Source organism: Pinus tabuliformis, chromosome 7 (assembly GCF_031772625.1).
Source record: "Pinus tabuliformis cultivar Carrire ecotype Pingquan chromosome 7, CPIR1, whole genome shotgun sequence".
In the NCBI taxonomy this organism is placed as follows: Eukaryota; Viridiplantae; Streptophyta; class Pinopsida; order Pinales; family Pinaceae; genus Pinus; species Pinus tabuliformis.
The window spans coordinates 340825961-340840898 of NC_142293.1; the positions used below are offsets into that span (position 1 = coordinate 340825961).

The 14938-nt window shown below is 41.1% G+C and overlaps 1 pseudogene; it reads left to right on the forward strand.

Annotated features, from left to right (window-relative positions):
- Window positions 1–1091: 1091 nt before the first annotated feature.
- Window positions 1092–5024, forward strand: LOC149247336 (pentatricopeptide repeat-containing protein At2g13600 pseudogene; annotated as a pseudogene).
- The last annotated feature ends 9914 nt before the right edge of the window (window positions 5025–14938 follow it).

Sequence of the window (14938 nt, forward strand, 5' to 3'; positions counted from 1 at the left end):
TTTTTCCCATTTACAGTTACATGCCCATACAAGGATCAATAACATAATTCATTATAATTACAATATCAGTAGGGTTAAGTGTTGGGGATGTTACAATATTGTTAAAGGAGATAAGAGTGAAAGTCATGAACCCAAGCACACGATGAGTTGCTTAGAAATGGTTATCAAAGTTGATTAAGTTCATTGATAATGTATATTAGAGTTAGTTAGTTGTATATCATCTATAGGGATAGAATACATCTTAGCAAGACTTTGCATAAGTTTGCACAATCCATGGGTTGATTATTAAAGTGAAGTTGGGAGATTCAATCTAGATAAATTGTGCAAATCTTTGGCGAAACCAATATATTGAAAAAAACAATATAAGTGAACCTACTATTTTATAATCATTAAGAAATTTTAAGAATATGAAAATTTCTTCCTATACTATTTAAAAAAAATGTACCTATTATAATTCTTACCAAGAGATGTCTAAAGTATTTATAATAGAATTCTTATATATTACCTCTATGGTAAGCCATTACATTTCAATTAAGCTAGTATTTAGTTTGATGTTAAGAATTATGATACTAAAGAGCACATGACCATAGTAAAAACAATATCAATGATCATAAGGAATACTACGTTTTTGTTAATATTATTTAAGTTGAAATCATGTTTTGATTTTAGAGTAAGATCTAAAACTATTTTTAATTATCTAAAAACTCACATTTTTTTTCATTAGGAAATAGAGTAACAACTCATGGCTCACACGCATATGGGAAGAGTAAAAGTATACTATATCTTCCCTTATAAATTATTAGCAAGTTATTTTAGCTGCCGTTGTTTTCCTTACGTGAAGATAATAAATCAACCATACCCATCGATAATTATCCCTATTATTTATTGCTAACTAAATTAAATTAAGATGGTCGATTAAAAAAAAAGATGATATTCATTAGTCGTTGCCCACAGAGGATTATGCCAATCAATTTTTTTAAACAGAGGATTACGACCATCAATTTTTTTATTTAAGAGATTGAGTATTCACTATATTATTTTATTTTTTTGAGAAATTGAGTAGTAAGTATTGACCATTAGATGTTAATGGTTATGTTACATTGCATAACGTATTTGAGATTGATCTGTGCTTTGTATTTTAGGTTTGACATCAATCTTCAAGGCTACAACAGGTGAACTCTTGTAATCTAGCCAGAGCAAGGTCCATACCTTTTCTATATCACATGAAAGAACAATTTTATTAAAGAAGACCAAGGAAGGATGATTGTTTTATCCTCGCTGACACTTCGTAAGCAGTTTTTGAAACGATTGAGCCTCAGTGGCCAAAACTGTAAGTATTCCAATGGAAAGGTGCAGTGAAATCAGTGCTTAGAAAAGCCCATGAAGGTTGTTTGTGCTGCTTGGGATTTTTGCAAAGCAGGCTTGTGAGAATTACTGAAGGAAGTGCTTGTGGGTTTGCCGGTTCTGTAATGTCTATGTCCAAAAACGAGAATTGCAGGAATTGTAGAGAAAAACGGTGAAATTTACAAAAACTTGTACAATGCATTTAATTTGGCTTATTACCATTCAACCATAAGCTAATGAATAACCAAACCACACAATTCAAGTTGATGGGCACTATTGAATCCCTACCTTGTTAGTTGTGCCAATTTCAAAATAAAGGGTGATATGGAATTTATGTTAAGTGATTATGCAAATGATCATAGGGTTGACCTGTTGTAGGGCCAAATTGACGAGCAATATAGCTAGTCATTGTTTCAATCTCAGTAACTTCTCAAATCTCATCGCATACACTACTGATAATGTTTTTAAAGGCCAGATTTGGTCTCAGAGTATGTGTGAGAACATAACTAGTGTTTGTCAGCAGGGTTTACTGAAAGAGGCGCTCCACATTTTGCATATAATGGGCTTTCGACGGATTCAACCTGACGCTTCTGCTTATGCTTCTCTCTTGCAGTGTTGTGTCGACATGAAATCCCTGCCAGAGGCCAAACTAATCCATGCCCACATCATACAAATGGGATTTATTCCAGACATGTTTTTAGAAACCAAAATTGTCATCATGTATACAAAATTTGGCTTTTTGGATGATGCACGCGAAGTGTTTGACAAAATGCCGGAACGAAATGTGGCTTCATGGACCGCGCTGATGGCTAGTCATGTCAAACATGCGCTAGGTAAAGAAGCATTGGCGTTATTTTATCAAATGCGGCTATCTGGTCTCCAACCCAATCAGTTTACTTTTGCCAGTGTTCTTCAAGCTTGTACTCATTTAAAAGCCCTCGAACATGGCAAGGAGATTCATGAAGATGCAGTGAGAAGTGGGTTTGTGTCTGATGTCTATGTTGGGGGTACTCTGGTGAACATGTATGTTAAGTGCAATAGATTAGAGGATGCTCGTAAAGTCTTTGATGAGATGCATGAACGAAATGTCGTGTCTTGGACTGCCATGATTGTAGGGTATTCACAGAATGGACATGCTGATGAGGCACTAAAGCTCTTTCAAAGAATGCCCGAACGAAATGTGGTGTCGTGGAACGCGATGATTGCTGGGTGGATACAAAATGGGTACTTTGGTGAGGGTTTGGAATTATTTCGTAGTATGAATCTCACATGTTTTATGCCAGATTCCGACACGTTTGCCAGTGTTCTTTCAGCATGTGCCAACTTAGCAGCTCTAAAACATGGCAAGGAAGTCCATGGGAAGATAATTAGGAGTGGATTTCATTATGATGTCTTTGTGGGGAGTGCAGTGGTAGACATGTATGTCAAATGCGCAACTGTAGATGAGGCACGCAAGGTCTTTGACAGAATGCCTGAACGAAATGTTGTCTCCTGGACAGCACTGCTTGCAGGGTACACACGGAACAGGCATGTTGATGAGGCCCTTTGGCTGTTTGAGAAAATGCCTGAGCAGAATGTGGTCTCATGGACTGCACTGATTACAGGATATGCACAGAATGGTTATGTTGATGAAGCCTTAAGGCTCTTTCAGAGAATGCCTGAGCGAAATGTGGTTTCCTGGAATGCAATGACTGTAGGATGTACAAAGAATGGACATTTTGATGAGGCCCTCAAACTCTTTCAACAAATGCAACTAACCGGTGTGAAGCCAGATTCAGACACCTTTGCCAGTGTTCTACCTGCATGTTCAAACTTGGCAGCCCTGAAATGCGGGAAGGAGATTCATGGAGACATAATTAGACATGGATTTCAATCTGATGTGTTTGTGGGTAGTGCCCTTGTAGACATGTATGTCAAATGCCAGAGAATAGGAGATGCACGCAAAGTTTTTGATAAGCTGATTAACCAAAATGTGGTTTCTTGGACTGCAATGATTGCAGGATATGCACAGAATGGACTAGTTGAAGAAGCCCTGAACCTCTTTCACAAAATGCCTGAACAGAATGTTGTCACATGGACCGCAATGATTGCAGGATGTGCAAAGAATGGGGATTTTGACGAGGCTCTGGAACTCTTTCGACAGATGCAATTCACAGCTATAAAGGCAGATTCAGATACCTTCGCTAGTGTTCTTGTAGCATGTGCAAATTTGGCAGCTCTCCAACAGGGTAAGGAGGTACACACAGACATCATTAGAAATGGGTTTGTGTTTGACGTCTTTGTTGGGAGTGCCCTTGTAGACATGTATTCCAAATGTGGAAGCTTAGAAGATGCATGCAAAGTGTTTGACAGCATGCGAGAACATAATGTGGTTTCATGGACTGCAATGATTGTAGGGTATGCCATGAATGGATCTGGTAACGAGGCTCTTCTACTCTTTGAACAAATGCAACATTCTGGAATGAAGCCAAATGCTATCACATTCGTTGCTGTTCTCTCTGCTTGCTGCCATGCAGGCCTAGTGGACGACGGTTGGAAGTATTTTAATCGCATGAGGCAGTATTATCACATTGTACCTGAAATGGAGCACTATTGTTGCATGGTTGACCTTCTTGGCCGTGCTGGGCAACTTGATGAAGCTTTACACTTCATCAATAATATGCCAACAGAACCTAGTGCTGCAGTGTGGAGATCTTTTCTCGGTGCTTGTCATATTCATACTAATCTAGAACTAGGAAAGCTTGCTGCAGCCAAACTTTTTGAATTGGACCCTGGAAATGCTGCACATTATGTATTACTGTCAAATATGTATGCACTAAGTGGCATGTGGGATGAGAAAGAAAAGCTTAGAAAATTGATGAATGACAGGAGAGTAATTAAGATTCCAGGGCTCAGCTGGATTGAGGTCAACAATAAGGTGCATACTTTCCTGGTCGGAGATCAGCCTGCACATTATTAAACACTAGTGGAGAGGTGGACGGATTGTCAACGCATGTGGAGGCTTGATATGAACCTTGCATAATCCTGTACTGACCGGCTTTATGATGTTTGAAAAGAGCATATGCCATAAATGAAATGTTATCTACAACTACAGTCAAAAGATGGGTATTCAAGTTTATCAACACACCATCGATGCAATCTACATTGACCTGTCAAGAATTTTCCAATCTGCTGTAACTGCCACCATGGTGCGCGTTGATTTTCTGTATATGCATGTGAAACTGCTAAAAGATGCTAAACATTTCCACAACTCCAATGATGGATTATCTCCTTTGGAGATTATTCTAGATACCAGGCAAAAAACAGGTTGGTCTGTTTAAAACATAATATATGCACTCTTACCGTGCATGTTTTGTTTTAAAGATGCTTTCAATTTTATACCAGTTTGGAATCAGCCTACGAGCAGAAATTGTTCCAGAGGTTCAGTGCACATAATGATTAGGACGATATAAGCCTGCTTCTGGAGGTGATCCTGTTGGTTTCTCATTTTTTTATCAGGGGAATAAACTTTGTATTGCTTCTCGTGCAAGTTCAAAACCCTTAGAATAGAGATCTAGACCAACAGTTGCGATTAAGCACTCATTTCGGGTAAGAAATCCCTCGTTTGTTGGCCAATTGGTGGCCTGACCCGAACAAATTTTCAACAAATTTTCACTTGTGTTCTGTAATATTTATATTGTTGTTTAGCAACCTTTCCTTTGCCTTTTCCTCACATCTGCAATATTTTCCAATCTTCTTGATGTAATTATTCCCCACCAATCCTTAATTTTCTTGGATGAACATCAGATGTCAGTATTTATGAGCAAAGCCATTGATCTCCTTCTCTGTTTCTTGATATTCTACTTTATTTATTGCTTGCCTCTCCCCACTCTGATTTTCCTAGATATTTCTTGATCCCCATTGGAGGTCCTCTTGTTGACCTGGTTATTTTTCCTCCACGATTTGGTGGGGATTTTCAAAGTGGTCTTTTTCTCTCTTCGTCCCTAGGCTTTTTATGGAAGCCTTGGTGTATATACCGGCTCACTTGCTGTCCCAGTGAGGTTTCTCAAACTGTCTACTTTTCCTTTCCATTTCTCTTGTCTACATATCTTCATTATGGTGTGGTGCGATAGTCTCTTTTGTTGGAGAAAACTATTAAGGGTGCCTGTCATGAAGGAGCATGTAGCTCAGTGGTAGAGTAGCACAATTTATTCATAGCCTATCTAGTTGAACCAAGCAGCAGCTCAGCTGGAACATTTAGTGCATTAGCAGCCGTACTCCAGAGTTTCAGTGCCAGTGCCAAGCCAAGCTCATTCCAGCATTACGCGGGGAAACTTCATTGCAGAAACTATGACGGAAACTTGTGTGCCTCAGCCCAATACTGGTCATCGAACCAGTAGACCCCTCGGACCGGGAACTGGTCAGAATTGGACAGAAACTAATAAAAAAACCAGACCAAAAAGCTGGTGAACCAAAACCACACAAAATATTTAAATTTTAAAGAAAATCACATATATTTATGTGCATCCATATGAATCCAAACCATTTATTCCCAAATAAGCGAAAATTCTCATTTATAGAGCACTTAAGGGTGCACATAACCAAAATAACATCGAGTGCAATCCAATCTATATTTGAACCGAAAATATATCAAAAAACAAGACCTACATGGCTTTTAGCATCCAAAAAAATTCATGCTACAACAAATACATACATATCATCAAATTATGTGCCTATATTGGGATCTTCATCATCAATATCACCCTCCAAGCATTAAAATAAGATAAAAAATGCTTAGCATGTCATTTCAAGATTTTGTTTTAGTGATGGGTACATTTTTAGTAGGATCATGATACATAAGTTGAAAAAACAATATCACTAACATCAAGGTACATAGAGAGGTTGGTGCTTTTGATTAAATGCTAGTTCGATAACCTCATACATGAAAAATCCAATGGAATTGCAATCCACCCAATCCTGAATCCTAGAAAACTATTAAATTTGTTGGATTTTAAGTGAGATCTAAAATTCTCTTTTCTCCATATGAAACCCAGTGAAGTCAGAACCACTAAAACATCTTGAGTCATTTCATGGTAATGTTAAAAAATTAAGTAAAATGATGAAAATAAAAGATAAAGGAAATGTCATTTAACAGTACCATGAATTGCATAGCAATAGTAGGACCATATGCTTGAATATTAGGGACCTATTGTGGGCTAGTGCCTAGCCAAGGCAAAAATTAAAAGAAAAAAAACCAAAATATACTCCACTTGTTGTGTTCTACGTAGCTTTACTAAATTGGTATTGAACCGACAAGTTCGGTGAAAATGGTTGCTTCGGTACTGAACTGGTCGATTCCATTACAGAACCAGAGGGCTCGGTATCAAACCAGTTCAAATCACCAGTCTGAACTAGTATTTACCTCAAAATAGTTAGATTGGTCTGTTCTGACCGGTTTGGTCTAATACTAATACAAACAAGTACTTGAAACAAACCTACTACATAGTACCACAGATAAATAGACACATGGTGCAAGCATTCTCAAATGTAATTGCCAATTCTTGTCAATGCCCTGTGATTGATTCGTGCACTCATTGTCCATATAATAGTGTTGCAAACATCGTTTTGGCAAGTATATTTATCAGGATCTAGAAACAAAATTCTCTGCAACATCAGGGAAAATATTAGAAAACTCAAAAAAAAGTATTAAATTAAAAAGTATTCTATTTTTTAAACTTCTAAATTAACTCCCTCCCTCTGGTCCATTTATGGGCAAATGTAACAGTGAACAACCCCTTTGTTCTCAATCCCATACTTTTAAACAACACAATTGGGTTTTGAATCGACCACTTATCTAACCGGGATTCAAACCGGAACTGGATCAAACCAGATTCAATGAACCAAACATGAAAAGCATACATAAAATAATTAATTTTCATTGTTTTTTTTAGATTTCAAACCATGATTCAAAACAATTAGAAGCAAAATTTTCAAAGTTTGCTCATCTATATACCATGTGAGGGTGAATATATCAAAATGACATAGAGTGCAATACATATCAACAACAAAATACATGATCATTGACACTCTAAGTGACCTCTAGAATCAAAAAACATTGCTACGAGTTATTAGGCCACTGGCCTAATACAAATCACTAATCAACATGATCACTCACCAAAATCATGATTGATTCACCACTACTAAAAATGGGATCAACAACAAGATTTACATAAACATCATGTAGCTTGAAGTCTACAAACTTGGAATGCCCAACCTTATAATATGGTAGAATTTGAAAACGCTTAACATGCCTAACCCATGATTTTGATTTGAGTGAAGGGTTCATCTCCTTAAATTTATAATATGGTAAAAAAGCTTAAGCATAGCTAACCAATTATTTGTCTTTGAGTGAAGAGTACATTTTTTTAAGGGCATAGTGATGAGCCCCAATTTTGGTACAATTTGGGCTCATTTTTGGCCTATTTTGCTTGCTCAAACCATTCATTTTTATTGTTTATGCATACACTTCTTAGTTTATTCATGTTGTTTGTAGGAGAGAGGATAGGCACTTTATCTACGTAGCTAATGCATTGTGATTCCAGGTTTTGGCATTAAAAGGGAGCAAAAGACAACGAAAAGGTGGCAAGGAGACAACGAGTTGGCATTGCTGACGTAAGGAGAGGTTGTCCACGGTCTTGGGGGACATTCCTCGTGATACTCACCAAGAACTCCGAGCCCCACTCCATCCTCCCTCCGAGCTTAATACACGGCCAGCTGTTCTACAGGAACAACAGTTCAAAACTGCTCTACAGGAAACAGCATTTATGATCACCCTACAGGATCAGCAGTTAAACTATAGATTGAACAGCCGAGCTCCTAGAATCATGGATACTTGTTGGAGCATCGTTTTGTATAAGTATAGAGGCCTTAGCCTTGGTTAGGTTGTTGAAACTCTCGTATTGCTATTGTCATTTTGGAGCACAGCTCAAGTTTCGTTCTCTTTTGTAAGCCAATTTGGCATGTTATCAGATTATGAATAAAGAAGGCCACTTTTGAGTTAGTTCTGAGTTTTCTCAAGGAGCTATAGCTCTCAGGTTAGGGCCCAACCTGAGAGCCATAGACCTCCTCAGTGTTGTAATGCATTTACCATTAGTTCCAGCACTTGAGTTTGTTTAGTTTCCTATGCAATTCGGATTTCCAGCTTGTTAGTTTAATTGTTTTCATTAACATAGATAGGACTGGTATGATGCTTTGCTTTCAGTATTCAAGTTTGATAGGTTGGTAGAATAAATCTCTTGGAGCTCCAACAAAAAGGCTGTTAGGACTCACTGCCATCTTTCTTGAAGATTGGGGTGCAGCCATAGCTAGCCACCAAAAACACGCATTTCTTCACTTGATGATTGCTTCAATACAGTCACTGTTACGTTAGATGCTTCCTTGTCATCCACTCATGCACTGCACTCCTTTACCACAGCTTCATGCACATTCTCCTTCACGTTTTTGATTGTTGATCATTGAATTATGAGCACAGGTAGTTAGGTTGATGCACTTTCGGTTTGATAACAGTCATAAGCATTTGTTACATTTACACTTCTCCTTCTCGGCCCATTACCTTCTCCTCCACCTTGATCACACATGCACACACATCTTCTCGACCTTCACTCCGCTCTGCTATCTCTCCAAAGACTTTCACTCCTCGCATAGCTCCATTCTCGAGCCCTCGTTGTTGACCTAGTCCTCCATCTTCCAACCTACTCCCTACATTCACTCCCTATCCCATTCCTTCACTTCTACATCCATCACCAGCCTCATCCCCACCTTGCATATCTCCCCCTACCATTCCATTACTCCTCCATCACTCCAACCACTCACGGTAGGTCATCCTGTAGCCATTTGTAGACATCCTGTAGAAAACAGAGTATCCTGTAGGATCCTCCACAGCCATCCTGTAGGAGGCCACTCTCTCGGTTGCTGAGCATCTGAATGCGAGGAACCTCTGTGGATGGATGCTAAGGATCCTTAGGGACCTCCCCTAGCCTTCCCAACCTGTCCCACGCTTTCCTTCCTTCTCCATCCCATCTGCACAACCAAACCCTAATTAGCACACAATCACAATCATTCCACACATTTAAAGGGAAAATACAAAAACATGTCTTTTATGATGCAAACAGCTTAGATCCATGCATTTCCACTTATTAGAGGTAACAGCAGCATTGGTAGAAGTTTCCTTCACATTCCTTGCAGTATAGAGGTTAGACTAGTTAAATTAGGGTTTCCTAGGTTTACATGCTTTGATTTGCTTTCAGATCATTTTCGCCAAGTAGAGTAGTTTTCTCTGAGTTAGCTTTCGTCCATCATTGATAAAGCTTCTTCTGTGAGCCTATAGAAGTTGGCTTGAGCCCTAGCGGACTTGTGCCAGCTGACCAAGTGACAGCTGCGACAAGAGCTAGTACTTGTGTATACAGCACCGTCGCTTCCAAGTTTGTACGAACTACCGGGTTGATAAAATGAGAGACAGGAAGCCCCAGGAGTTGTAGCATTATTGCTACAATACTGGAGCTCACCATCTTTTTGGCGCCGTTGCCGGGGAAGCGTCAGAGTATTAGTAATTGTTGCTTTTCTTCTACTTTCGTACTCTTACTTCTGCTTAGTAGTTTATTTCATTTCCATTCTGCAAAAGTAGCTTAGTATTTCCTGCTTTCATAGCTTAGTATTTCCTGCTTTCATAGCTTAGCATTTCCTGCTTTCATAGCTTAGCATTTCCTGCTTTCATAGATTAGACTTTCGATTCTGCAAGTGTAGATTAGAATTTCAATTTTGCAATCAATCTGTTTCATTTTTGCAGGTGCACAGAGAAAAACAAAAGCAATAAAAAAAAAAAGAGAATTCTTTTCCATTTCATGCCTCGTAGGAACCGAGATAGATCAGGCAAATTCCTACCAAACACCCCCACCACATCACTTAGTCACCTTTCACTCTTCGGTGGTGACAGTGATTCAGAGGAAACTATAGGTGAACATCCCAAGACATACCGAAATCCTATAGAAGAAGAAGAGTTAGAGACCACTCCACCTAAAGCTATGGCTGACAATAGAGAGGATGAGAGGATAGAAGGAGCTTTCCCCATCCGAGAGACCAATGGTGAGATGAAAATGAAAAACATTAGCCCCTCTGCTTTGCCTCACTTCCATGGAATGACCACTGAGGATCCTGATACCTTCCTATTTGAGTTTGCTGTCCTCTGTAGGACCTATGACTATACTGAGGATGAACAAAAGCTAAAACTTTTCCCTTCTACTCTCAAGGATGCAGCACTACGCTGGTTCATGGGTTTGCCTGGGAATAGTATCACCACATGGGCTCAGATGCAGCAAGCCTTCAACACCAAGTACCGGGATTACTGTAGGTCCAAGGAAACAAAGGGGGAAATCTTTCGGATGACCATGGGAAACGATGAATCTTTAGAGGACTATGAGGAAAGGTTCCAACTCAGTTACAAGCGGGCCATGTGCACACTTGACCCTGAATCCCTTAAGTTGGTTCTGCTCCGAGGAGTACCTGAAGATCTCTTAGATACCCTTCACATGTTAGCTGGGGGGGACATTTACCAACTGCCTTATGAGGACATCAAGACTGTGTTTCGAAATCATTCCAGGGCAGCTAGAAAACGAGGTAGAGGAAACCTCCTCTCCACTGGTGTCCCTTTCTCCAAACATGAGCTTACAAACCAATTAGAAGATCTTAAGAGTGAGGTGAGACATACCATTTCCATGCAGCTGGACACATTCAGGATCCAGCAAAAGAAAGAAGAAGCTGAGAGAGCCCTGGCTGTCTTCTGCCCTAGGTGCACAAGAAGACATCCTAAGAACGAATGCCCATTGCATTCGGTTGAAGTGTGTTTTGTTTGTGAGGAGGACCATCCTACAAATCAGTGTCCCACCTTACCTGGGTTTAAAGCCATGTACCAAGGGACTGAAGCCCCCTCTGAACCTCTCTACTTCATCAACCAAAGGAGGCCGCAAGGATCTAGACCCTATCAGCAGGGAATACAAGGGGCACCACAAGCCTATTATAACCCCAACCAATCGATTCCTATGCCTTCCTGGGGTCCCCCTGCTCATCCTTCTTGGTACATGCCTCCGCCATGGTCTTATCCACCTCAGTATCCTACTCAACCCACTACTCATTCATATCACTCACATGCCCAGTCACAGCCTCAGTGGAGTGCACCTCAGTCGGGGTGGAGGCCTCAGTACAACAATCCTCCTGCCATTCTGCCTCCACCTCCAGTTCAGCCACAACCATTACCTCCTGCTCCTCCAAGGCAACCTCAAATGCCTGCTCAACCGAACCCGAACCCCAACAATAGACAGGCTCAACAGGTATATACTGGAGAGACCTCATGCCCTACCTATGCTGTGGAGATCCAGGAGATCAATCTTAGATCTGGAAAGACTCTTCCAGATCGCCAACCTCCTCCCCCAGAGGATGAGGAAAACCATCAGGAGAGTGAACCAAAGCCTATTCCACCCTTTCCTAAGAGACTTACAGCCACCACACAACCCAACCCAGAGGAAGATGAGCTTCTGGGAGAGCTCAAGCAGTTGTGTGTGAAGATACCCCTTCTCCAGGCCATCAAGGATGTGCCAATCTATAACAAGTTGGTTAAGGAGAAGTGTTTCAAACATCCAGGCAGACGGAAGAAAGATGCTTCAACTATCAATGTCATAGGGCAACTGTCTGACCTTATGCTAGGACAAGTCATCTGCCCAAAGTACTTAGATCCTGGAAGTCCTGTAGTAGATGTCCACATCAATGGCACCATCATACCCCACACCCTGATTGATCTGGGGGCTGCCATTAATGTAATGACCAGGGATACCATGTGCAAGCTCAATCTTCAAGGTTCCTTGAGGAAGACCTCGACAGTACTGCAATTAGCAGATCGCTCCACTGTGACTCCCGAAGGAATTGTGGAGGATGTCTTGGTCTCTATTGACTCTTGGGAGTATCCTGCAGACTTCCTGGTTCTGCAACCAAAGGCAAAGCTTACTGGATATCCCCTCATTTTGGGAAGGCCTTGGTTAGCCACTGCAGATGCCTATATCAGTTGTCGTGCCGGAAATATGACCATCAAAAATGGTCCTATGTCCAAGCAACTTGTCCTATACCCTCCTGCCCAACCCTCTTTAGAGCATGACTTACCACTCTGGTTGGAAGAAGGAGAAGAAGACGAGGTGTATTCAGCACCTCTATGTACCATAGAAACCAATAGAAGAAATCCCCCAACCGAGGATGATTTGATCGAGAACTTGATCCAAAACCCACCTACCAGTGCACTACCTTTAGAAAAATTGGTGGAGGATGCCCAAGCCAGCACCTTAGTGGATCTTTGTACAACCAACCCTGTCACTCCCAGAGTTAAGAATGTGGAGTTCGGCCCCGAGAGAGCATTGAAAATCAGCTCCTCCCTATCTCCTTCTCAGGAAAAGGAGCTGTGCAACCTGTTGGCCAGCCACTTAGATGCTTTTGCTTGGAGCTATAAGGAGATGAAAGGAGTCCATCCCTCGGTCTGTACTCATCATATATACATCAAAGAGGACTGTAAACCGGTTAGGCAACCGCAGAGGAGAATGAATTCAGCCCTTAAAGACATTGTCAAGGAAGAATTGCAAAAACTGTTAGATGCTGGATTCATCTACCCCATCTCAGATAGTGAATGGGTGTCCCCTCTAGTGTTGGTTCCCAAGAAGAATGGGAAGTGGAGGATCTGTGTAGATTACCGGGAGTTGAACAAAGCTACCAAGAAAGACCATTTCCCTCTACCTTTCATAGATCAAGTGTTGGATGGACTGGCAGGAAAGAAGTTCTTCTCTTACCTGGATGGGTTCAGCGGGTACAATCAAATCCAAATCAGCCCGGAAGACCAAGATAAGACCACCTTCACTTGTCCTTGGGGTACCTTTGCCTACCGAGTCCTTCCCTTTGGGCTATGCAATGCTCCTGCTACTTTTCAGAGAGCTGTCTTGAGCATCTTCTCGGAGTTGGTCCATGATGCAGTGGAAATCTACATGGATGACTTTACCCCTTATGGGGCCAACTTCCAGGAAGCATTGTCCAACTTGGGAAAGGTCCTAACCAAGTGCATCGAGATGAACTTGTCCCTTAGCCCTGAGAAATGTGAATTCCTAATGACTGAAGGGACAGTGTTAGGCCATACCATTTCTTCCCAAGGATTGCAGGTGGATCCCAACAAAATTGCTCTAATCAAGAAGGTTCCACCTCCACAAAAGGTAAGGGATGTTAGGAGTTTTTTGGGATTAGCGGGATACTACAGGAGATTCATTATGGACTTCAGCAAGCTCGCCTCGCCATTGTTTGGCTTGTTGGCAAAAGATGTGGAGTTTAAGTGGACTGACGCTTGTCAGAAGAGTTTGAATGAGTTAAAGGACAAGTTGGTGTCAGCACCAATCTTGAGAGGTCCAAACTGGGCCCTACCTTTCCACATCCACACTGATGCCTCAAACAAAGCCATAGGGGCAGCTTTAGGACAAATGGAGGAAAAACTTCCATATGCCATTTACTTCGTTAGCAAGAACTTGTCCAAAGTTGAGCTGAATTACACTGTAACCGAGAAAGAGTTCTTAGCTGTAGTCCATGCACTAAACAAGTTCTGTCATTACATTACCGGATATCAAACATTTGTACATACTGACCATGCTGCTATTAGATATTTGATGAATAAACCAGATGTGAATGCTCGTATTATTAGATGGTTACTTTTATTGCAGCAGTTTGATCTAACCATTGTTGATAAACCAGGAAGAGAAAATGTTGTTGCTGATTTTTTATCTAGATTGGATTTGTCTGCAGGTGAAGATGGGACGGTGGATGACTAGATGCCTGATGAGCATCTGTTTGCTATCTCAGTACTCTCTCCATGGTTTGCTGATATAGCAAACTATCTTGTTTCAGCTCAGTTTCCTCCGCACCTCTCTTCGAAAGAGAAGAGAAAAATCATCAGAAAAAGTGCCTCATTCACTTGGATCGGGGGCAACCTGTTCAAGCTTGGCCCTGATCAGGTCCTAAGGCGTTGTGTAAGGGAGGAGGAAGTCTTTGACATTCTCCTCACCTGTCATGATGGGCCTTGTGGAGGACATTTTGCAGCAAAGAGAACTGCCTTCAAGATCCTGCAGGCAGGCTACTATTGGCCCACACTTCATCAAGATGTCAGAAGATATGTCAGCCAGTGTGACCAATGCCAAAGAATGGGGAAACCTACCCAAAGGGATGAGATGCCTCTCCAACCTCAAGTGACTCTTGAGCCATTTGAGAAGTGGGGCATGGACTTTGTGGGTCCAATCAATCCCTCTTCGAGGCAGAGATCCTACATCATTGTGTGTACTGACTACTTGACCAAGTGGGCAAAGACTAAAGCAATCAAAGCAGCAACAGAAGAGAAGGTGGTCGAGTTCTTAAGAGAGAACATCTTCTACAAGTTTGGCTACCCAAGAGAGCTGGTGACCGACCAAGGGAGCCAGTTCACATCCAACTTGGTTGAAGATCTACTAGCTCATCACAAGATCAAGCATAGGACTTCCACCCCCTATCATCC